Here is a 24,479-nt window from a genome sequence, read left to right as displayed (position 1 = left end):
TAGTCATCCTTAGCTTTTTTTTTTTAATTCCCAATCCTCTGGTCTCCCACCAATCTTGGCAACATTGTATGCCTTCGTTTTCAATTTGATACCTTCCTTTACTTCCTTACTTAGCCACGGATAGTGCTCCCTTCTCTTAACAAAAATATATTCCAGTGAGAAAGATTGAGAGTTATGAAATATCTCCTTAAATGTCCGCCACTACATTTCAACTGTCTTACCCTTTAATTTATTTTTTTGGACCTAGTACTGAGCCCTATGGAACCCCACTGGAAACAGCCCTGCGGAACCCCACTGGAAACAGCTTTCCAGTTAAAAAAACATCCATCGACCATCACCCTTTGCTTCCTGACACCGAGCCAATTTTGGATCCAACTTGCCACTTTCCCTTGGATCCCATGGGCTTTTACTTTTCTGACCAGTCTGTCATGTGGGAATTTGACTTGCTAAAATCCATGTAGATGACATGATGTGCCAAATAACTGCCTGAATCCATGAGGTTACAACTTAAAACTAAAGGCTTTTATTAAGTAAGAACCTTGGCATCAGGTTAACACAGGGCAACCATCATTCATCACCGACCCAGCCCTTATGAGTAAAACCCAGCTCTTATAAATAAGACTCACACCAATCAGGAGAATCCATAAAGGCGGAGCTAGGGAGGAACATTAGTGGTTACACCTGTAAAACATTTACAGACATTAACAAGTCCAACAACAGACAATCCAGAACAGAGTTATTTCATCACATTCACCCCCTGCTATAGATTCAATCTGTCAGGAGGTCTGATAGTCCTCTTGGAATGATGTAACTCTTGCCGAGGCTCCTCCCAGAGTACCAACTCCGGTTCAACCGAATTCCCAGAATCATCAGTGTTTTCCACACTGAGGGTTTGTGTCTCTGAAGGTCCAATACCATGATTAAAAACTCTACTCAGAGTTGAACTCTTTGCGAGCTCCAGCAGGTGCAAGATCTTTAATAGAGACCGTATCCTCTCGCCCATCCGGATATTGAATGTACGCATACTGGGGATTAGCATGAAGGAGTTGTACTTCCTCCACCAGTGGATGAATCTTGTGGCCTCTCACATGTCTACGCAACAGCACAGGGCCCATGGTCGTCAACCATGTGGGTAACGATACTCCATTAGTAGCTTTTCTTGGAAAGCTGAACATCCTTTCATGAGGGGTGGCATTCGTCGCTGTACACAAAAGAGACCTTATGCAATGCAGCATGTCTGGCAGGACATCCTGCCAGCGAGAGGTCGGCAGGCCTCGCGACTTCAGAGACAATATGATAGCCTTCCACACTGTTGCATTTTCTTTCTCGACCTGCCCATTACCACGAGGGTTATAACTGGTAGTTCTACTCATTGCAATTCCTTTTGATAGCAAAAACTGTCACAATTCTTCACTCAAAGGAAGAACCCCTATCACTATATATATAGTTAGGCATGCCAAACAAAGAAAACAGTTGGCAGAGGCATTTAATTACAACAGCACTGGTCACATCCGGACAGGGGATAACAAAAGGGAACCGAGAGTGCTCGTCTATAATATTAAGAAAATAGACATTACGGTCGCTCGATGGAAGGGGACCTTTAAAATCGAGACTCAAACGCTCAAATGGTCGAGTTGCTTTAATAAGATGAGCTGGCTCGGACGGCTTATAGAAGCGGGGTTTGCATTCAGCACAAACACAACAGCTTCTGGTCATTGTCCGGACCTCCTCAATAGAGTAGGGTAGATTGTGGGACTTAATGAAGTGGTTCATTAAATACTCCAGGCCTGTACTGAATATCATAGTCATATGTTGACAGTTCTATTCACCATCTTAAAATCTTATCATTTTTGATCTTACCTCTCTGCTTAGTATTGAACATAAAGGCCACAGATCGCTGGTCAGTAATAAGCATAAAACGTCAGCCAGCGAGATAATGTCTCCAATACCTGACTGCTTAGATAATCGCCTGCACCTCCTTTTCCACTGAAGAATGTCGAACTTCTGGTCCTTGCAATGTACGAGAGAAGAAAGCTACTGGTCTACCAGCTTGGTTAAGAGTTGCTGCCAATGCAAAATCAGATGCATCACTTTCCACTTGAAAAGGGATCTTCTCATCCACGACACATACCACTGCCTTCTCAATGTCCCGTTTGATATTACAGAAAGCCTCCTGAGCTTCCGCCGATAGCGGAAAAGACGTCGACTTAATCGGAGTAATTAGCCACCCACTAGGCATAGTACGAAAAGAATCCCAGGCACCTTCTTAAAGCTTTTACAGTGTGAGGTAAAGGTAATTCCTTAAGTGGGCATAATCTTTCAGGATCCGGCCAGATTACCCCATTCTCCACAACGCAACCAAGAATACACAAATGTGTAGTATTGAAGGTACACTTGTTTGCGTTGTAGGTCAGGTTTAACCTCTGCCGTCTCTAGGAACTTCGCGAGACTTTGATCATGCTCCCGTTGGTCACGCCCACAGGTAGTAACATTGTCCAGGTATGGGAATGTTACTTCCAATGCATATTCATCCACCATACGATCCATCTCCCGTTGGAAGATGGATACACCATTCGTCACTCCAAAGGGCACCCTAAGAAATTGATACAGGCGCCCATTAGCTTCGAAGGCCGTATAAAGTCGGTCTTCTATTTTGATAGGGAGTTGATGGTAGGCAGACTTTAAATCAATGGTGGAGAACACGCGATACTGAACTATCTGGTTCACCATCTCAGAAATACGAGGCAAAGGATAGGCGTCCAATTGGGTATACAAGTTTATAGTCTGGCTATAATCGACCACAAGTCTTTTCTTTTCATTAGTTTTAACCACCACCACCTGGGCACGCCACAGGCTATTACTGTGTTCAATGATTCCCTCCCGTTAAAGCCTTTCCACTTCCTCTTTTATAAATGTTTTATCTTCTGAACTATACCGTTGACTATTAGTCGCTATAGGTCTACAATTAGGAGCAAGGTTCACGAACAAAGAAGGCGGACTTACTTTTAAAGTAGAAAGGCCGCAGACGGTGAGTGGAGGCTGAGACCCACCATACTTAAGGGTAATGCTCTCATGCTGACACTGGAAGTCCAAACCTAAAATTAAGTTCACACACAACTGAGGTAATAAGGAGTTTAAAGTCCTTATACTCCGTATCCTTAACGATCAATGTGACTTTACAATATCCAGTTACCTCCAAAGTAAGGGACTTGGACGCCATCACAATTTCACTTCGAGTAGGATACACCTTCAATGAACAGGAGTTAACAAGGTTGGGATGTATAAAACTTTCAGTACTGCCACAGTCTGTCAAACGCCCAGTAGGACGACCATTAATCTTAATGTCCATCATAGATTTCGACAAGGAACACGGTATGGTCTGGCCAACCGTAACTGAGGCTAGAGTAAAATGATAGGCGGCAGCAGAGAAGATATCAGGTACAGGATTACTCTTACACACTTTACTAAACTGTCCCCGTTTCTTACATTTAAAACAAGTAGCCTCTTTGGCTGGGCATCTTTGCCTGGAGTGTTTAGGTTGGCCACAAAAATAACACTTAGACCCATGGGGTACAGCCACAACAGTAGGATTAAGTGGCGGCTCCATTGACGTTATGGATGCCTCCATACTCGGAACACACGAGGCTGAGAGAGACGCATGGGCTGATGCATAAACTTCTAAATTCTTCTGGGCTACATCTAACGATCGAGCCGTAACAACGACTGTTTTTAAAACTAACGAGTCATTCTTGAGGAGTCTCTGTCTAATATAATTAAATCAAATGCCAGATATGAAAGAATCACAGATGGCTTCTTCCTGATACAATATGGCAGAGACAGCCTTGTAGTTGCAATCCTTAGCTAAAGCCTTAAGATCCTGCAGAAAATCATCCAGGGATTCCTCGGGTAATTGCCTGCGAGTAGACAAAAGATACCTGGCGTATACTTCATTAACCGACTTAAGGTACTGGGCCTTAAGAGCTGCAAGTGCCTCTTCATACGTAGTAATATCTTCAAATATAGAGTAAGTTTGATAACTTACCAAGTTGGTTAAAAGACCCAACTTGTTAACCGTCGGATCGATCGATGCGATGAAGTATTAAAAACATCGAAGCCAATGCGTAAATTTCTTTGATGCATCTGCTGAATGGGGATCGATATCCCGACACTCTGGTTTCAAAAATCGATCCATCTTCCAAAGTTGTTACTTAATAAAATTGATGTGCCAAATAACTGCCTGAATCCATGAGGTTACAACTTAAAACTAAAGGCTTTTATTAAGTAAGAACCTTGGCATCAGGTTAACACAGGGCAACCATCATTCATCACCGACCCAGCCCTTATGAGTAAAACCCAGCTCTTATAAATAAGACTCACACCAATCAGGAGAATCCATAAAGGCGGAGCTAGGGAGGAACATTAGTGGTTACACCTGTAAAACATTTACAGACATTAACAAGTCCAACAACAGACAATCCAGAACAGAGTTATTTCATCACATTCACCCCCTGCTATAGATTCAATCTGTCAGGAGGTCTGATAGTCCTCTTGGAATGATGTAACTCTTGCCGAGGCTCCTCCCAGAGTACCAACTCCGGTTCAACCGAATTCCCAGAATCATCAGTGTTTTCCACACTGAGGGTTTGTGTCTCTGAAGGTCCAATACCATGATTAAAAACTCTACTCAGAGTTGAACTCTTTGCGAGCTCCAGCAGGTGCAAGATCTTTAATAGAGACCGTATCCTCTCGCCCATCCGGATATTGAATGTACGCATACTGGGGATTAGCATGAAGGAGTTGTACTTCCTCCACCAGTGGATGAATCTTGTGGCCTCTCACATGTCTACGCAACAGCACAGGGCCCATGGTCGTCAACCATGTGGGTAACGATACTCCATTAGTAGCTTTTCTTGGAAAGCTGAACATCCTTTCATGAGGGGTGGCATTCGTCGCTGTACACAAAAGAGACCTTATGCAATGCAGCATGTCTGGCAGGACATCCTGCCAGCGAGAGGTCGGCAGGCCTCGCGACTTCAGAGACAATATGATAGCCTTCCACACTGTTGCATTTTCTTTCTCGACCTGCCCATTACCACGAGGGTTATAACTGGTAGTTCTACTCATTGCAATTCCTTTTGATAGCAAAAACTGTCACAATTCTTCACTCAAAGGAAGAACCCCTATCACTATATATATAGTTAGGCATGCCAAACAAAGAAAACAGTTGGCAGAGGCATTTAATTACAACAGCACTGGTCACATCCGGACAGGGGATAACAAAAGGGAACCGAGAGTGCTCGTCTATAATATTAAGAAAATAGACATTACGGTCGCTCGATGGAAGGGGACCTTTAAAATCGAGACTCAAACGCTCAAATGGTCGAGTTGCTTTAATAAGATGAGCTGGCTCGGACGGCTTATAGAAGCGGGGTTTGCATTCAGCACAAACACAACAGCTTCTGGTCATTGTCCGGACCTCCTCAATAGAGTAGGGTAGATTGTGGGACTTAATGAAGTGGTTCATTAAATACTCCAGGCCTGTACTGAATATCATAGTCATATGTTGACAGTTCTATTCACCATCTTAAAATCTTATCATTTTTGATCTTACCTCTCTGCTTAGTATTGAACATAAAGGCCACAGATCGCTGGTCAGTAATAAGCATAAAACGTCAGCCAGCGAGATAATGTCTCCAATACCTGACTGCTTAGATAATCGCCTGCACCTCCTTTTCCACTGAAGAATGTCGAACTTCTGGTCCTTGCAATGTACGAGAGAAGAAAGCTACTGGTCTACCAGCTTGGTTAAGAGTTGCTGCCAATGCAAAATCAGATGCATCACTTTCCACTTGAAAAGGGATCTTCTCATCCACGACACATACCACTGCCTTCTCAATGTCCCGTTTGATATTACAGAAAGCCTCCTGAGCTTCCGCCGATAGCGGAAAAGACGTCGACTTAATCGGAGTAATTAGCCACCCACTAGGCATAGTACGAAAAGAATCCCAGGCACCTTCTTAAAGCTTTTACAGTGTGAGGTAAAGGTAATTCCTTAAGTGGGCATAATCTTTCAGGATCCGGCCAGATTACCCCATTCTCCACAACGCAACCAAGAATACACAAATGTGTAGTATTGAAGGTACACTTGTTTGCGTTGTAGGTCAGGTTTAACCTCTGCCGTCTCTAGGAACTTCGCGAGACTTTGATCATGCTCCCGTTGGTCACGCCCACAGGTAGTAACATTGTCCAGGTATGGGAATGTTACTTCCAATGCATATTCATCCACCATACGATCCATCTCCCGTTGGAAGATGGATACACCATTCGTCACTCCAAAGGGCACCCTAAGAAATTGATACAGGCGCCCATTAGCTTCGAAGGCCGTATAAAGTCGGTCTTCTATTTTGATAGGGAGTTGATGGTAGGCAGACTTTAAATCAATGGTGGAGAACACGCGATACTGAACTATCTGGTTCACCATCTCAGAAATACGAGGCAAAGGATAGGCGTCCAATTGGGTATACAAGTTTATAGTCTGGCTATAATCGACCACAAGTCTTTTCTTTTCATTAGTTTTAACCACCACCACCTGGGCACGCCACAGGCTATTACTGTGTTCAATGATTCCCTCCCGTTAAAGCCTTTCCACTTCCTCTTTTATAAATGTTTTATCTTCTGAACTATACCGTTGACTATTAGTCGCTATAGGTCTACAATTAGGAGCAAGGTTCACGAACAAAGAAGGCGGACTTACTTTTAAAGTAGAAAGGCCGCAGACGGTGAGTGGAGGCTGAGACCCACCATACTTAAGGGTAATGCTCTCATGCTGACACTGGAAGTCCAAACCTAAAATTAAGTTCACACACAACTGAGGTAATAAGGAGTTTAAAGTCCTTATACTCCGTATCCTTAACGATCAATGTGACTTTACAATATCCAGTTACCTCCAAAGTAAGGGACTTGGACGCCATCACAATTTCACTTCGAGTAGGATACACCTTCAATGAACAGGAGTTAACAAGGTTGGGATGTATAAAACTTTCAGTACTGCCACAGTCTGTCAAACGCCCAGTAGGACGACCATTAATCTTAATGTCCATCATAGATTTCGACAAGGAACACGGTATGGTCTGGCCAACCGTAACTGAGGCTAGAGTAAAATGATAGGCGGCAGCAGAGAAGATATCAGGTACAGGATTACTCTTACACACTTTACTAAACTGTCCCCGTTTCTTACATTTAAAACAAGTAGCCTCTTTGGCTGGGCATCTTTGCCTGGAGTGTTTAGGTTGGCCACAAAAATAACACTTAGACCCATGGGGTACAGCCACAACAGTAGGATTAAGTGGCGGCTCCATTGACGTTATGGATGCCTCCATACTCGGAACACACGAGGCTGAGAGAGACGCATGGGCTGATGCATAAACTTCTAAATTCTTCTGGGCTACATCTAACGATCGAGCCGTAACAACGACTGTTTTTAAAACTAACGAGTCATTCTTGAGGAGTCTCTGTCTAATATAATTAAATCAAATGCCAGATATGAAAGAATCACAGATGGCTTCTTCCTGATACAATATGGCAGAGACAGCCTTGTAGTTGCAATCCTTAGCTAAAGCCTTAAGATCCTGCAGAAAATCATCCAGGGATTCCTCGGGTAATTGCCTGCGAGTAGACAAAAGATACCTGGCGTATACTTCATTAACCGACTTAAGGTACTGGGCCTTAAGAGCTGCAAGTGCCTCTTCATACGTAGTAATATCTTCAAATATAGAGTAAGTTTGATAACTTACCAAGTTGGTTAAAAGACCCAACTTGTTAACCGTCGGATCGATCGATGCGATGAAGTATTAAAAACATCGAAGCCAATGCGTAAATTTCTTTGATGCATCTGCTGAATGGGGATCGATATCCCGACACTCTGGTTTCAAAAATCGATCCATCTTCCAAAGTTGTTACTTAATAAAATTGATGTGCCAAATAACTGCCTGAATCCATGAGGTTACAACTTAAAACTAAAGGCTTTTATTAAGTAAGAACCTTGGCATCAGGTTAACACAGGGCAACCATCATTCATCACCGACCCAGCCCTTATGAGTAAAACCCAGCTCTTATAAATAAGACTCACACCAATCAGGAGAATCCATAAAGGCGGAGCTAGGGAGGAACATTAGTGGTTACACCTGTAAAACATTTACAGACATTAACAAGTCCAACAACAGACAATCCAGAACAGAGTTATTTCATCACATTCACCCCCTGCTATAGATTCAATCTGTCAGGAGGTCTGATAGTCCTCTTGGAATGATGTAACTCTTGCCGAGGCTCCTCCCAGAGTACCAACTCCGGTTCAACCGAATTCCCAGAATCATCAGTGTTTTCCACACTGAGGGTTTGTGTCTCTGAAGGTCCAATACCATGATTAAAAACTCTACTCAGAGTTGAACTCTTTGCGAGCTCCAGCAGGTGCAAGATCTTTAATAGAGACCGTATCCTCTCGCCCATCCGGATATTGAATGTACGCATACTGGGGATTAGCATGAAGGAGTTGTACTTCCTCCACCAGTGGATGAATCTTGTGGCCTCTCACATGTCTACGCAACAGCACAGGGCCCATGGTCGTCAACCATGTGGGTAACGATACTCCATTAGTAGCTTTTCTTGGAAAGCTGAACATCCTTTCATGAGGGGTGGCATTCGTCGCTGTACACAAAAGAGACCTTATGCAATGCAGCATGTCTGGCAGGACATCCTGCCAGCGAGAGGTCGGCAGGCCTCGCGACTTCAGAGACAATATGATAGCCTTCCACACTGTTGCATTTTCTTTCTCGACCTGCCCATTACCACGAGGGTTATAACTGGTAGTTCTACTCATTGCAATTCCTTTTGATAGCAAAAACTGTCACAATTCTTCACTCAAAGGAAGAACCCCTATCACTATATATATAGTTAGGCATGCCAAACAAAGAAAACAGTTGGCAGAGGCATTTAATTACAACAGCACTGGTCACATCCGGACAGGGGATAACAAAAGGGAACCGAGAGTGCTCGTCTATAATATTAAGAAAATAGACATTACGGTCGCTCGATGGAAGGGGACCTTTAAAATCGAGACTCAAACGCTCAAATGGTCGAGTTGCTTTAATAAGATGAGCTGGCTCGGACGGCTTATAGAAGCGGGGTTTGCATTCAGCACAAACACAACAGCTTCTGGTCATTGTCCGGACCTCCTCAATAGAGTAGGGTAGATTGTGGGACTTAATGAAGTGGTTCATTAAATACTCCAGGCCTGTACTGAATATCATAGTCATATGTTGACAGTTCTATTCACCATCTTAAAATCTTATCATTTTTGATCTTACCTCTCTGCTTAGTATTGAACATAAAGGCCACAGATCGCTGGTCAGTAATAAGCATAAAACATCAGCCAGCGAGATAATGTCTCCAATACCTGACTGCTTAGATAATCGCCTGCACCTCCTTTTCCACTGAAGAATGTCGAACTTCTGGTCCTTGCAATGTACGAGAGAAGAAAGCTACTGGTCTACCAGCTTGGTTAAGAGTTGCTGCCAATGCAAAATCAGATGCATCACTTTCCACTTGAAAAGGGATCTTCTCATCCACGACACATACCACTGCCTTCTCAATGTCCCGTTTGATATTACAGAAAGCCTCCTGAGCTTCCGCCGATAGCGGAAAAGACGTCGACTTAATCGGAGTAATTAGCCACCCACTAGGCATAGTACGAAAAGAATCCCAGGCACCTTCTTAAAGCTTTTACAGTGTGAGGTAAAGGTAATTCCTTAAGTGGGCATAATCTTTCAGGATCCGGCCAGATTACCCCATTCTCCACAACGCAACCAAGAATACACAAATGTGTAGTATTGAAGGTACACTTGTTTGCGTTGTAGGTCAGGTTTAACCTCTGCCGTCTCTAGGAACTTCGCGAGACTTTGATCATGCTCCCGTTGGTCACGCCCACAGGTAGTAACATTGTCCAGGTATGGGAATGTTACTTCCAATGCATATTCATCCACCATACGATCCATCTCCCGTTGGAAGATGGATACACCATTCGTCACTCCAAAGGGCACCCTAAGAAATTGATACAGGCGCCCATTAGCTTCGAAGGCCGTATAAAGTCGGTCTTCTATTTTGATAGGGAGTTGATGGTAGGCAGACTTTAAATCAATGGTGGAGAACACGCGATACTGAACTATCTGGTTCACCATCTCAGAAATACGAGGCAAAGGATAGGCGTCCAATTGGGTATACAAGTTTATAGTCTGGCTATAATCGACCACAAGTCTTTTCTTTTCATTAGTTTTAACCACCACCACCTGGGCACGCCACAGGCTATTACTGTGTTCAATGATTCCCTCCCGTTAAAGCCTTTCCACTTCCTCTTTTATAAATGTTTTATCTTCTGAACTATACCGTTGACTATTAGTCGCTATAGGTCTACAATTAGGAGCAAGGTTCACGAACAAAGAAGGCGGACTTACTTTTAAAGTAGAAAGGCCGCAGACGGTGAGTGGAGGCTGAGACCCACCATACTTAAGGGTAATGCTCTCATGCTGACACTGGAAGTCCAAACCTAAAATTAAGTTCACACACAACTGAGGTAATAAGGAGTTTAAAGTCCTTATACTCCGTATCCTTAACGATCAATGTGACTTTACAATATCCAGTTACCTCCAAAGTAAGGGACTTGGACGCCATCACAATTTCACTTCGAGTAGGATACACCTTCAATGAACAGGAGTTAACAAGGTTGGGATGTATAAAACTTTCAGTACTGCCACAGTCTGTCAAACGCCCAGTAGGACGACCATTAATCTTAATGTCCATCATAGATTTCGACAAGGAACACGGTATGGTCTGGCCAACCGTAACTGAGGCTAGAGTAAAATGATAGGCGGCAGCAGAGAAGATATCAGGTACAGGATTACTCTTACACACTTTACTAAACTGTCCCCGTTTCTTACATTTAAAACAAGTAGCCTCTTTGGCTGGGCATCTTTGCCTGGAGTGTTTAGGTTGGCCACAAAAATAACACTTAGACCCATGGGGTACAGCCACAACAGTAGGATTAAGTGGCGGCTCCATTGACGTTATGGATGCCTCCATACTCGGAACACACGAGGCTGAGAGAGACGCATGGGCTGATGCATAAACTTCTAAATTCTTCTGGGCTACATCTAACGATCGAGCCGTAACAACGACTGTTTTTAAAACTAACGAGTCATTCTTGAGGAGTCTCTGTCTAATATAATTAAATCAAATGCCAGATATGAAAGAATCACAGATGGCTTCTTCCTGATACAATATGGCAGAGACAGCCTTGTAGTTGCAATCCTTAGCTAAAGCCTTAAGATCCTGCAGAAAATCATCCAGGGATTCCTCGGGTAATTGCCTGCGAGTAGACAAAAGATACCTGGCGTATACTTCATTAACCGACTTAAGGTACTGGGCCTTAAGAGCTGCAAGTGCCTCTTCATACGTAGTAATATCTTCAAATATAGAGTAAGTTTGATAACTTACCAAGTTGGTTAAAAGACCCAACTTGTTAACCGTCGGATCGATCGATGCGATGAAGTATTAAAAACATCGAAGCCAATGCGTAAATTTCTTTGATGCATCTGCTGAATGGGGATCGATATCCCGACACTCTGGTTTCAAAAATCGATCCATCTTCCAAAGTTGTTACTTAATAAAATTGATGTGCCAAATAACTGCCTGAATCCATGAGGTTACAACTTAAAACTAAAGGCTTTTATTAAGTAAGAACCTTGGCATCAGGTTAACACAGGGCAACCATCATTCATCACCGACCCAGCCCTTATGAGTAAAACCCAGCTCTTATAAATAAGACTCACACCAATCAGGAGAATCCATAAAGGCGGAGCTAGGGAGGAACATTAGTGGTTACACCTGTAAAACATTTACAGACATTAACAAGTCCAACAACAGACAATCCAGAACAGAGTTATTTCATCACATTCACCCCCTGCTATAGATTCAATCTGTCAGGAGGTCTGATAGTCCTCTTGGAATGATGTAACTCTTGCCGAGGCTCCTCCCAGAGTACCAACTCCGGTTCAACCGAATTCCCAGAATCATCAGTGTTTTCCACACTGAGGGTTTGTGTCTCTGAAGGTCCAATACCATGATTAAAAACTCTATTCAGAGTTGAACTCTTTGCGAGCTCCAGCAGGTGCAAGATCTTTAATAGAGACCGTATCCTCTCGCCCATCCGGATATTGAATGTACGCATACTGGGGATTAGCATGAAGGAGTTGTACTTCCTCCACCAGTGGATGAATCTTGTGGCCTCTCACATGTCTACGCAACAGCACAGGGCCCATGGTCGTCAACCATGTGGGTAACGATACTCCATTAGTAGCTTTTCTTGGAAAGCTGAACATCCTTTCATGAGGGGTGGCATTCGTCGCTGTACACAAAAGAGACCTTATGCAATGCAGCATGTCTGGCAGGACATCCTGCCAGCGAGAGGTCGGCAGGCCTCGCGACTTCAGAGACAATATGATAGCCTTCCACACTGTTGCATTTTCTTTCTCGACCTGCCCATTACCACGAGGGTTATAACTGGTAGTTCTACTCATTGCAATTCCTTTTGATAGCAAAAACTGTCACAATTCTTCACTCAAAGGAAGAACCCCTATCACTATATATATAGTTAGGCATGCCAAACAAAGAAAACAGTTGGCAGAGGCATTTAATTACAACAGCACTGGTCACATCCGGACAGGGGATAACAAAAGGGAACCGAGAGTGCTCGTCTATAATATTAAGAAAATAGACATTACGGTCGCTCGATGGAAGGGGACCTTTAAAATCGAGACTCAAACGCTCAAATGGTCGAGTTGCTTTAATAAGATGAGCTGGCTCGGACGGCTTATAGAAGCGGGGTTTGCATTCAGCACAAACACAACAGCTTCTGGTCATTGTCCGGACCTCCTCAATAGAGTAGGGTAGATTGTGGGACTTAATGAAGTGGTTCATTAAATACTCCAGGCCTGTACTGAATATCATAGTCATATGTTGACAGTTCTATTCACCATCTTAAAATCTTATCATTTTTGATCTTACCTCTCTGCTTAGTATTGAACATAAAGGCCACAGATCGCTGGTCAGTAATAAGCATAAAACATCAGCCAGCGAGATAATGTCTCCAATACCTGACTGCTTAGATAATCGCCTGCACCTCCTTTTCCACTGAAGAATGTCGAACTTCTGGTCCTTGCAATGTACGAGAGAAGAAAGCTACTGGTCTACCAGCTTGGTTAAGAGTTGCTGCCAATGCAAAATCAGATGCATCACTTTCCACTTGAAAAGGGATCTTCTCATCCACGACACATACCACTGCCTTCTCAATGTCCCGTTTGATATTACAGAAAGCCTCCTGAGCTTCCGCCGATAGCGGAAAAGACGTCGACTTAATCGGAGTAATTAGCCACCCACTAGGCATAGTACGAAAAGAATCCCAGGCACCTTCTTAAAGCTTTTACAGTGTGAGGTAAAGGTAATTCCTTAAGTGGGCATAATCTTTCAGGATCCGGCCAGATTACCCCATTCTCCACAACGCAACCAAGAATACACAAATGTGTAGTATTGAAGGTACACTTGTTTGCGTTGTAGGTCAGGTTTAACCTCTGCCGTCTCTAGGAACTTCGCGAGACTTTGATCATGCTCCCGTTGGTCACGCCCACAGGTAGTAACATTGTCCAGGTATGGGAATGTTACTTCCAATGCATATTCATCCACCATACGATCCATCTCCCGTTGGAAGATGGATACACCATTCGTCACTCCAAAGGGCACCCTAAGAAATTGATACAGGCGCCCATTAGCTTCGAAGGCCGTATAAAGTCGGTCTTCTATTTTGATAGGGAGTTGATGGTAGGCAGACTTTAAATCAATGGTGGAGAACACGCGATACTGAACTATCTGGTTCACCATCTCAGAAATACGAGGCAAAGGATAGGCGTCCAATTGGGTATACAAGTTTATAGTCTGGCTATAATCGACCACAAGTCTTTTCTTTTCATTAGTTTTAACCACCACCACCTGGGCACGCCACAGGCTATTACTGTGTTCAATGATTCCCTCCCGTTAAAGCCTTTCCACTTCCTCTTTTATAAATGTTTTATCTTCTGAACTATACCGTTGACTATTAGTCGCTATAGGTCTACAATTAGGAGCAAGGTTCACGAACAAAGAAGGCGGACTTACTTTTAAAGTAGAAAGGCCGCAGACGGTGAGTGGAGGCTGAGACCCACCATACTTAAGGGTAATGCTCTCATGCTGACACTGGAAGTCCAAACCTAAAATTAAGTTCACACACAACTGAGGTAATAAGGAGTTTAAAGTCCTTATACTCCGTATCCTTAACGATCAATGTGACTTTACAATATCCAGTTACCTCCAAAGTAAGGGACTTGGACGCCATCACAATTTCACTTCGAGTAGGATACACCTTCAATGAACAGGAGTTAACAAGGTTGGGATGTATAAAACTTTCAGTACTGCCACAGTCTGTCAAACGCCCAGTAGGACGACCATTAATCTTAATGTCCATCATAGATTTCGACAAGGAACACGGTATGGTCTGGCCAACCGTAACTGAGGCTAGAGTAAAATGATAGGCGGCAGCAGAGAAGATATCAGGTACAGGATTACTCTTACACACTTTACTAAACTGTCCCCGTTTCTTACATTTAAAACAAGTAGCCTCTTTGGCTGGGCATCTTTGCCTGGAGTGTTTAGGTTGGCCACAAAAATAACACTTAGACCCATGGGGTACAGCCACAACAGTAGGATTAAGTGGCGGCTCCATTGACGTTATGGATGCCTCCATACTCGGAACACACGAGGCTGAGAGAGACGCATGGGCTGATGCATAAACTTCTAAATTCTTCTGGGCTACATCTAACGATCGAGCCGTAACAACGACTGTTTTTAAAACTAACGAGTCATTCTTGAGGAGTCTCTGTCTAATATAATTAAATCAAATGCCAGATATGAAAGAATCACAGATGGCTTCTTCCTGATACAATATGGCAGAGACAGCCTTGTAGTTGCAATCCTTAGCTAAAGCCTTAAGATCCTGCAGAAAATCATCCAGGGATTCCTCGGGTAATTGCCTGCGAGTAGACAAAAGATACCTGGCGTATACTTCATTAACCGACTTAAGGTACTGGGCCTTAAGAGCTGCAAGTGCCTCTTCATACGTAGTAATATCTTCAAATATAGAGTAAGTTTGATAACTTACCAAGTTGGTTAAAAGACCCAACTTGTTAACCGTCGGATCGATCGATGCGATGAAGTATTAAAAACATCGAAGCCAATGCGTAAATTTCTTTGATGCATCTGCTGAATGGGGATCGATATCCCGACACTCTGGTTTCAAAAATCGATCCATCTTCCAAAGTTGTTACTTAATAAAATTGATGTGCCAAATAACTGCCTGAATCCATGAGGTTACAACTTAAAACTAAAGGCTTTTATTAAGTAAGAACCTTGGCATCAGGTTAACACAGGGCAACCATCATTCATCACCGACCCAGCCCTTATGAGTAAAACCCAGCTCTTATAAATAAGACTCACACCAATCAGGAGAATCCATAAAGGCGGAGCTAGGGAGGAACATTAGTGGTTACACCTGTAAAACATTTACAGATATTAACAAGTACAACAACAGACAATCCAGAACACAGAGTTATTTCATCACACTACATCAAATGCACTACCCTCATCAACCCTCCTTGTTATCACCTCAAAAAATTCAATCAAGTTAGTCAGACATGACCTTCCCTTAACAAATCCATGCTGACTGTCCTTGATTAATCTGTGACTTTCTAAATACTGTCCCTCAGAATTTTTTCTAACAATTTACCCACCACCGAGGTTAGGCTGACTGGCATAATTACTTGGTCTATCCCTTTCTCACTTTTTAAACAATGATACAACATTAGCAGTCCTCTAGTCCTCCAGCACCACACATGTAACCAGAGAGGATTGAAAAATGATGGTCACAGCCTCCGCTATTTCCTCCCTTGCTTCTCTTAACAGCCTGGGAAACATTTCATCTGGGCCTGGCGATTTATCTACTTTCAAAGATGCTAAACCCCTTAATACTTTCTCTCTCACTATGTTTATCCCATCTAAGATTTTACTTTCCTCCTCCTTAACTACAATGCATTGTTTCTCTCTTTTGTGAAGACAAACGCAAAGTATTCATTAACAACCATACCCACGTCTTCTGCCTCCACACACAAGCTTCCTTTTTGGTCTCTAATAGGCCCTACTCTTTCTTTAGTTATCCTCTTGCTCTTTATGTACTATAAAACATCTTTTGGTTTTCCTTGATTTTACTTGCCAATATTTTTTCATGTCCTCTCTTTGCTTTCCTAATTTCCTTTTTTAATTTCACCTCTGCACCTTCTTTATTCTTCTAGCCATTCTGCAGTATTTAACTCTTGGGGGGCGATTTCCCCAGCCCTGGGGAGGCGGATATGGAGGTGGGACTGCCGGGAAAATGGCAGAATCTGGGAGCGGGTACCCATCCCGCCCCCAACCCGCCTCTGTGCCACCTTCACAGGAGGCAGGTACCCGACCTGCACCGGGTCCCATCTCCTCGAGGCGGGAAGGGGATTAGTGCCAATTCACTGCCTGTTAACAGGTAGTTAACAGGCAGTTTTTTGGCTAATCCCTATTTTGAGCCCTAAAGTGTGGGCTTCCCAATGGCTCTGAACTTCGGCAGGGTCAGCGAGGCGAGCCATGGGTCTGCGGGGGTCGGAGTGGCCAAAAAGTGCATTGTGCAGGTGAGTGACAAGTGCAAGTGTGGAGAGGTAAGTGTGTGAGGTGACTCTAAAGTGTTTTAATAAGATTATTTACCTTTGCTTCTTCCTCCAGGCTACATCCCTTTAGACTGCGGAGCTGCCTCATCTTACCGGCAGAGAAAGCAGAATAGCTGCTGCATTCTTAAATGCAGCAACCTTCAGCTTTCTGCTCAGGAAAGCTTTCTAAGTGAGTCTTGAGTAAAGGATTCAATTTAGAAGACAGATTGTCAGTGTTTGACAGCTTCACAGAGCTGTCAAATGATGACAATTCATCTGTCAAAAAATCTTGACAGATGAAATGTCATACGCTGACATTCTCTTTCACCGGCTTTCCCTTAATTGGCCTGCTAAGCCTGCTGGGTGGACTTAACAAGGTCAATCAAGGGAAAATAGCGTGGGTTGGCCGGACGTCGATGGAGGTGGGACTAAAACCTGACAAGCAGCAGTTCTCCCCTCAATCACCCCCTTTGTATCTGACATAAGCTTCCCTTTTTTGCCTTATCCTACCCTGTTTGCCCCTTGACATCCAAGGGGCTTGAGATTTGGGAGTCCCACCCTTTTCCCTTTTTGGGAACATATTTGCTCTGATTGACTTCATTTTGTTTTGCAGGTGCAGAATAAACATTTGGCTTCACCAAGTCTAATGCCCACATTTCTGGTTCACTGTTTTCTAATTCTGCAGTGCAAAGTGACTTCTGAGAAATCCAAGAGACCATCGAATAGCAGAGGGGAATGATATTCAAATACAAAACAATATATATCTGTAAGGCTGAGGACAACTGGAAGAGAAAGATAGGAAAGAGGACAGTTAAGCTCCATGACATTTTGGATGAATGATTTATAAAGACTTCACTGTGAAGCACAGGGGGATATTGTTCAGCTCACCAAATGACACCAGCTCATTTGGCTCCACTAGAATCTACTTTAGAAATATAAGCAGACATATCATAGCAACAGTGATGTCATGTAGTTCAAGATATATGATGTCAGAGACTGGCTCAGACAGGTGGCGTGAATATTGGTGGCGATCAACTGGTTATTAACCCTTGTCTTGCTAGATGAACTTGGTATGGCAGAAATGTGACAAGTCCTTTAATAGTTTAAACAAAAAGCAGACCATGCATCAATTCATGCCAAATAATTAGATGTGGACCTATGCAAAAACCTACTGTCTGGATTACAAGTAAGATAGCTTATAATGTTAGTAACATTCCGACAAAATGGTATGAAAATAACTTGCAAGGCTAGGAACGTAAGAATATACAGGACCAGAAAAGGCCACTTTGTTTCATTTGGCTGATCCCAGTGTCTAGAAAATATCACACCTCTCTTTCAATTTCCTTTCCAGGTACTTATCCAACTCTGAGAACACTATCACTATGTAATTAGTGATATTAGTAGCACAGCGGCATCACTAAGGCATTCAGGAGGCCATCTTGGTTGAGATATGTGAGGTATGTAAAACTTTTCCAGTTCATTGATTTTTTCTGTTTGCTACTCTGGGCCTTCCCTTAAGACTTTTCCTGCAGTTTATGGAGTGTACTGGGCAAAGTTATATTTTAGACTGGAGAAAGGGATTTCCAATGGGAATAACCCACTTCCTGTGCTATGCAGAGGAGGATATGGAAGAGGTGAGATTGGGGATTACGATTTCCAACACGTAGATATACAATCCATAGAATCTTCAGACCTCAAAGGTCTTACTTACAATGTTTTGCCTGCCTGTGCTTCCTCCAGAGACTATTATGTAGTCATGCCAGATGTTGGTTGAAGACCTATAGCCCACTTCAATGAGGAGAATGGCATTGTCTGTAGCAGTTTAACTGACCACTGACTTGATTTTTTTGTCATTTGATCTTTCCAGGGAGCAGCTCATTATTGTGTAAAGAAGGTCATTGATGCTTTCTTTAGGCTGACCTCGTAGTTCTCCATGGGACCTGTGAAAAGGAGAGCGCAGTTTAATTCTACAGACTAGCAGGTTCCCACAGCTGCAGGGTGCATTTATTTGAGCTCATGTGGCATAGAATTTATGCCAATCCCTTCAATTTCATGAACAGTTAAGATTTTCATTTGATCAACATGCAGCAACTGTGCAATGCCAATCACCTTATCCTGCAAGTTAATGCCTACTACCCTGGAAACTGTCATGAAGCTTTCATCACGTGTGAATCCACCATGCCATCCCTGACGACTCAGAACCATGTAATGGGATTGGTTGATTGGTGATCAGGGATATCCCCTGCAGTCATGTATTATGACTCCAGTATGGCATCTGCATGCAGAGAAGGAGAATAAATATAAGGCTCATGGGAATACACAAAGTGTGAGCGCAAACCATTGGCATTCTGAAGTCTCATTATAGGTGACTGGACAAAGCTGGTGGAGTCCAGTAGGAGTTTCCAGAATCCTGTAGCTTGATGTGTCCTACATAATATTGCTAGGCAGAAAGGTTTGCTACTTCTTGAAGCTCACAGGGATGATTAGGCCCTCCAACCCTCACATCTGAAGGAAGATGCGCATGAAGGAGAAAAGGTGGAGCAAGACAATCATCAGCCTGCAGCTAGAGAAAGGAAGGAGCAACTTATGGCTGAGTGCTTTCAGTAAATAAAATTTAGAAACCCAATTAAACTGTCCTGCCCCATATTGCCACAACTGCCTCACAAAGGCCTGCATCCCCAAAGGCTTCTCTACCTTGCCTCATAAGAACATAAGAAATAGGAGCAGGAGTAGGCCAATCGGCCCCTCGAGCCTGCTCCGCCATTTAATAAGATCATGGCTGATCTGATCCTAAATGCCAATCTACTATCACAGAACCATCTCCTGAATCTAACAGAATTAGACACACGAAATAGGAGCAGGATCAGGCTACATGGCCCCTGGGCCCGCTCCGCTACCCACAGGGCCATGTCCGATCCGAACCTAGACTCATGTCCAAATTCCTGCCTGCTCCCCATAACCCTTAATTCCCTTTACTTCTAGGAAACTGTCTATTTCTGTTTTAAATTTATGTAATGATGTAGCTTCTACAGCTTTTTGGGGCAGCATATTCCATGGACCTACCACCCTCTGAGTGAAGTAGTTCCTCCTCATCTCAGTTTTGAAAGAGCAGCCCCTTATTCTAAGACTATGCCCCCTAGTTCTAGTTTCACCCATCATCGGGAACATCCTCCCCGCATCCACCCGATCCAACCCCTTCACAATCTTATATGTTTCAATAAGATCGCCTCTCATTCTTCTGAACTCCAATGAGTAGAGTCGCAATCTACTCAACCTCTCCTCATATGTCCATCCCCTCATCCCCGGGATTAACCGAGTGAACCTTCTTTGTACTGACTCGAGAGCAAGTATGTCTTTTCTTAAGTATGGACACCAAAACTGTATGCAGTATTCCAGGTGCGGTCTCACCAATACCTTGTACAACTGAAGCAATACCTCCCTATTTTTATATTCTATCCCCCTAGCAATGAAAGCCAACATTCCATTGGCCTTCTTAATCACTTGCTGCACCTGCATACTAACCTTTTGAGTTTCGTGCACCAGGACCCCCAGATCCCTTTGTACTTCAGTACTTTCCAGTTTCTTGCCATTAAGATAATAACTTGCTCTACGATTTTTCCTGCCAAAGTGCATAACCTCACACTTTCCAGTATTGTATTCCATCTGCCAAATCTCTGCCCACTTACTTAGCCTGTCTATGTCCCCTTGCAGGTTTTTTTATGTCCTCCTCACCCACTACTTTCCCTCCCATCTTAGTATCATCTGCAGACTTTGATATGTTACACGCGGTCCCCTCCTCCAAATCGTTAATATAGATTGTAAAGAGTTGGGGACCCAGCACTGACCCCTGTGGAACACCACTAGTTACTGATTGCCAGTCTGAGAATGAACCATTTATCCCAACTCTCTGCCTTCAGTTAGATAGCCAATCCTCTATCCATGCCAGAATATTACCCCCAATCCTGTGATTTTTTATCTTAAGCAATAATCTTTTGTGTGGCACCTTGTCAAATGCCTTTTGGAAGTCTAAATACATTACGTCCACTGGTTCCCCTTTATCCACCCTATATGTTACTTTCTCAAAGAACTCCAGCAAATTTGTCAAACATGACTTCCCCTTCATAAAACCATGCTGACTTTGTCCTATTAAATTATGATTATCCAAATGTCCTGTTACTGTCTCCTTAATAATGGACTCCAAAATTTTACCTACCACAGATGTTAGGCTAACCGGTCTATAGTTTCCAGACTTCTGTCTACTGCCCTTTTTAAATAAGAGTGCTACATTTGCAGTTTTCCAGTCTGCCGGGACCTTTGCTGAGTCCAGGGAGATTTGGAAAATTATTACTAATGCATCCACAATCCCTACCGCCACTTCCCTCAAGACCCTAGGATGTAAGCTATCAGGTCCAGGTGATTTATCCGCCTTGAGTCCCATTATTTTACCGAGTACCACTTTCTTAGTGATTTTGATCGTGTTTAGCTCCTCCCCCCTTATTGCCCCCTCTTTGTCCAGTGTTGGGACATTCTTAGTGTCTTCTACTGTAATGACTGATACAAAATATTCATTCAGTGTTTTTGCCATCTCCATATTTCCCACCATTAATTTCCCGGTCTCATCCTCTAAGGGACCAACATTTACTTTAGCCACCTTTTTTCTTTTTATATAACTATAAAAACTCTTACTATCTGTTTTTATATTTTTTGCTAATTTACTTTCATATTCTATCTTCCCTTTCTTAATCAATCTTTTTGTTATTTTTTGCTGTCTTTTAAAGTTTTCCCAATCCTCTATCCTCCCACTAGATTTGGCTACCTTATATGCCCTTGATTTTAGTCGAATACTATCCTTAATTTCTTTACTTAGCCACGGATGGCTGTCTTTTCTTTTACACCCTTTTCTTCTCAGTGGAGTATATATTTTTTGGAAGTTGTAAAATAACTCCTTAAATGTACACCACTGATCATGTATCGTCTTACCCTTTAATCTATTTTCCCAATCCACTCTACTCAATTCTGCTCTCATACCTTCAAAGTCTCCTTTATTCAAGCTTAGCACGCTTGTTTGAGACCCAACCTTCTCACCCTCTAATTGAATATGGAATTCAACCATGTTATGGTCACTCATTCCAAGGGGATCCTTTACTAGGACATTTTTAATTAATCCTGTCTCGTTACACAGGACCAGATCTAAGGTTGCTTGCCCCCTGGTCGGTTCAGATACATACTGCTCAAGAAACCCATCCCTAATACACTCAATGAACTCATCCTCAAGGCAGCCCTGCCCAATTTGATTTGTCCAATTAATATGATAGTTAAAATCCCCCACAATTATAGATGTTCCCTTATTACAAGCCTCAACTATTTCCTGATTGATACTCCGTCCAACAGAGTTGCAACTGTTCGGAGGCCTATAGACTACGCCCACTCGTGTTTTTTTTCCCTTATTATTCCTTACCTCCACCCAAACTGTTTCATTATCCTGATCTTTTGACCCAATATCATTTCTCTGTATTACAGTGATTCCTTCCTTTATTAACATAGCCACCCCACCTCCCCTTCCTTCCTGCCTGTCCTTCCTGATCGTTAAATAACCTGGTATGTTTAATTCCCAGGCATTGTCACCCTGCAGCCATGTTTCTGTAATGGCCACAAGATCATACCCATATGTAGTTATTTGTGCCATTAACTCGTCTATTTTGTTACGAATGCTACATGCATTCAGATAGAGAACTTTCAAATATGTTTTGTGACACTTAGTTCCTGCTTTTGCCCTTTTTATTACTTTACCTTTTACTCCATACCTTCTGCCCCTTCCTGACACGCTCTGGTTTTTAATTTCCCCACTGCTACCTAAGTCTATGACCTTCTCTGTTGTCATTTTTATTATTTGCTCTCTAGGAACCTCCCCCCCACTAGTTAGTTTAAAGCCCTCTCTACAGCCCTAGTTATATGATCCGCCAGGACTCTAGTCCCAGCACTGGCCAAGTGAAGCCCATCCCAACGGAACAGCTCCCTCCTGCCCCAGTACTGGTGCCAGTGTCCCAGGAAGCAAAACCCATTTCTCCCACACCAGTCTTTGAACCATGCATTTAACTCTCTAATTTTATTTGTCCTAGCCAAATTCGCTCGTGGCTCAGGTAATAATCCAGAGATTATTACCCTTGAGGTTCTGTTTTTTAATTTGACCCCTAGCTGCTCATACTCCTTTAACAGAACCGGCTTCCTAGTCCTATGTACGTCGTTTGTACCAACATGGACCACGACAACTGGATCCACCCCCTCCCACTGCAAGTTTCTTTCCAGCCCAGAGGAGATGTCCTTAACCCTGGCACCGGGTAGGCAACACGGCCTTCGGGACTCTCGCTCTCGGCTGCAGAGAACTCTATCTATCCCCCTAATAATACTATCCCCTACCACTACAACATTTCTATTTACTCCCCCCTCTTGAATGGCCCCCCATTCCACGGTGCTGTGGCCAGGTTGCTCATCCTCCCTGCAGTCCCTGCTCCTGTCCCCTCAGGGAGTAAGAACCTCGAACCTGTTGGACAAGAGCAAGGGCTGCGGCTCCTCCAGCTCTACCTCCTGGATCCCCGTACCTGCCTCACTCGTAGTCACACCGTCCTGTCCCTGACCATGGGCTACATCTGAATTAATTAACTTCATAGGTGTGACCACCTCATGATACACAGAGTCCAGGTACTTTTCCCCCTCCCTGATGTGTCACAGTGTCTGAAGCTCAGACTCCAGCTCATCAACACGGAGCTGGAGTTCCTGTAGCAGCAGACACTTGTCACAGATGTAATCACCGTGAGCCTCAATGGGGTCCACCGGCTCCCACATCTCGCAACAGTAACACATCACCTGCTCCATTCTATGCAATTAATTAAATTTTTTATTGTTAGTTATGGACACCCTCTGCCCGATTTTAGATGCTAGTATCCCCTTTAATTAATTGGATTTAAATTAAATCAATCCCTCTAATTACACCAGTTAAATGGTTTACCAACAGTCAATCTGCACCAGAAAGGCCTTATTAACTACAACCCACAGAGTTAAAGTTTGAAAAGAGCACCTAACACCCCACTTACCCTAACTCACACTTACCCAAACTCACAGCACTCTCTGCTGACTCACACTCAGTGCTTGCTCGCACCAGCACTGGTCTTTTTATACTATTTGTTTGTTTACAGCCAAATGAGTCACCCCTGCTGATTGGTTAGAAAACTGGTTTCCACTGCCTGCTGTGCCAATTTACTCCTACTGCAGTGTAACCTTGTTTTACTCTTCTTAAACCAACAGAATCCCAAATATTTAACTTTTCCCCTTTACTTAAACTGCTTAAGTAATCTTATCAAGAATGATTTAAAGAGAAATAACAATTAAAGAACTCTCACACTTTCCCAAATTCACAGCACCCTCTGCTGACTCGCACTCAGTGCTTGCTCGCACTAGCCTGGTCTTTTTATACTGTTTGTTTGTTTACAGCCAAATGAGTCACCCCTGCTGATTGGTTAGAAAACTGGTTTCCACTGCCTGCTGTGCCAATTTACTCCTACTGCAGTGTTACCTTGTTTTACTCTTCTTAAACCAACAGAATCCCAAATATTTAACTTT

At 43.2% G+C, this 24,479-nt stretch overlaps 1 long non-coding RNA gene across 2 annotated transcripts in view; it reads right to left on the bottom strand.

Annotated features, from left to right (window-relative positions):
- LOC147122951 (uncharacterized) overlaps positions 1–24,479 on the bottom strand; it is a 79,349-nt gene that overhangs the window by 5,967 nt on the left and 48,903 nt on the right. For both annotated transcript variants that reach the window (XR_015072916.1, XR_015072917.1), the window contains exon 2: positions 18,574–18,802. This is a non-coding gene — a long non-coding RNA (uncharacterized LOC147122951). The remainder of the gene's footprint in view (positions 1–18,573; positions 18,803–24,479) is intronic.

The sequence above is a fragment of the Somniosus microcephalus genome, chromosome 2, assembly GCF_052327205.1.
Source record: "Somniosus microcephalus isolate GS21.2 chromosome 2, FLI_Smic_1.0, whole genome shotgun sequence".
Taxonomy (NCBI): domain Eukaryota; kingdom Metazoa; phylum Chordata; class Chondrichthyes; order Squaliformes; family Somniosidae; genus Somniosus; species Somniosus microcephalus.
The sequence above is the reverse complement of the archived record's forward strand: the minus strand, read 5'-3'. Positions and strand labels throughout refer to the sequence as shown.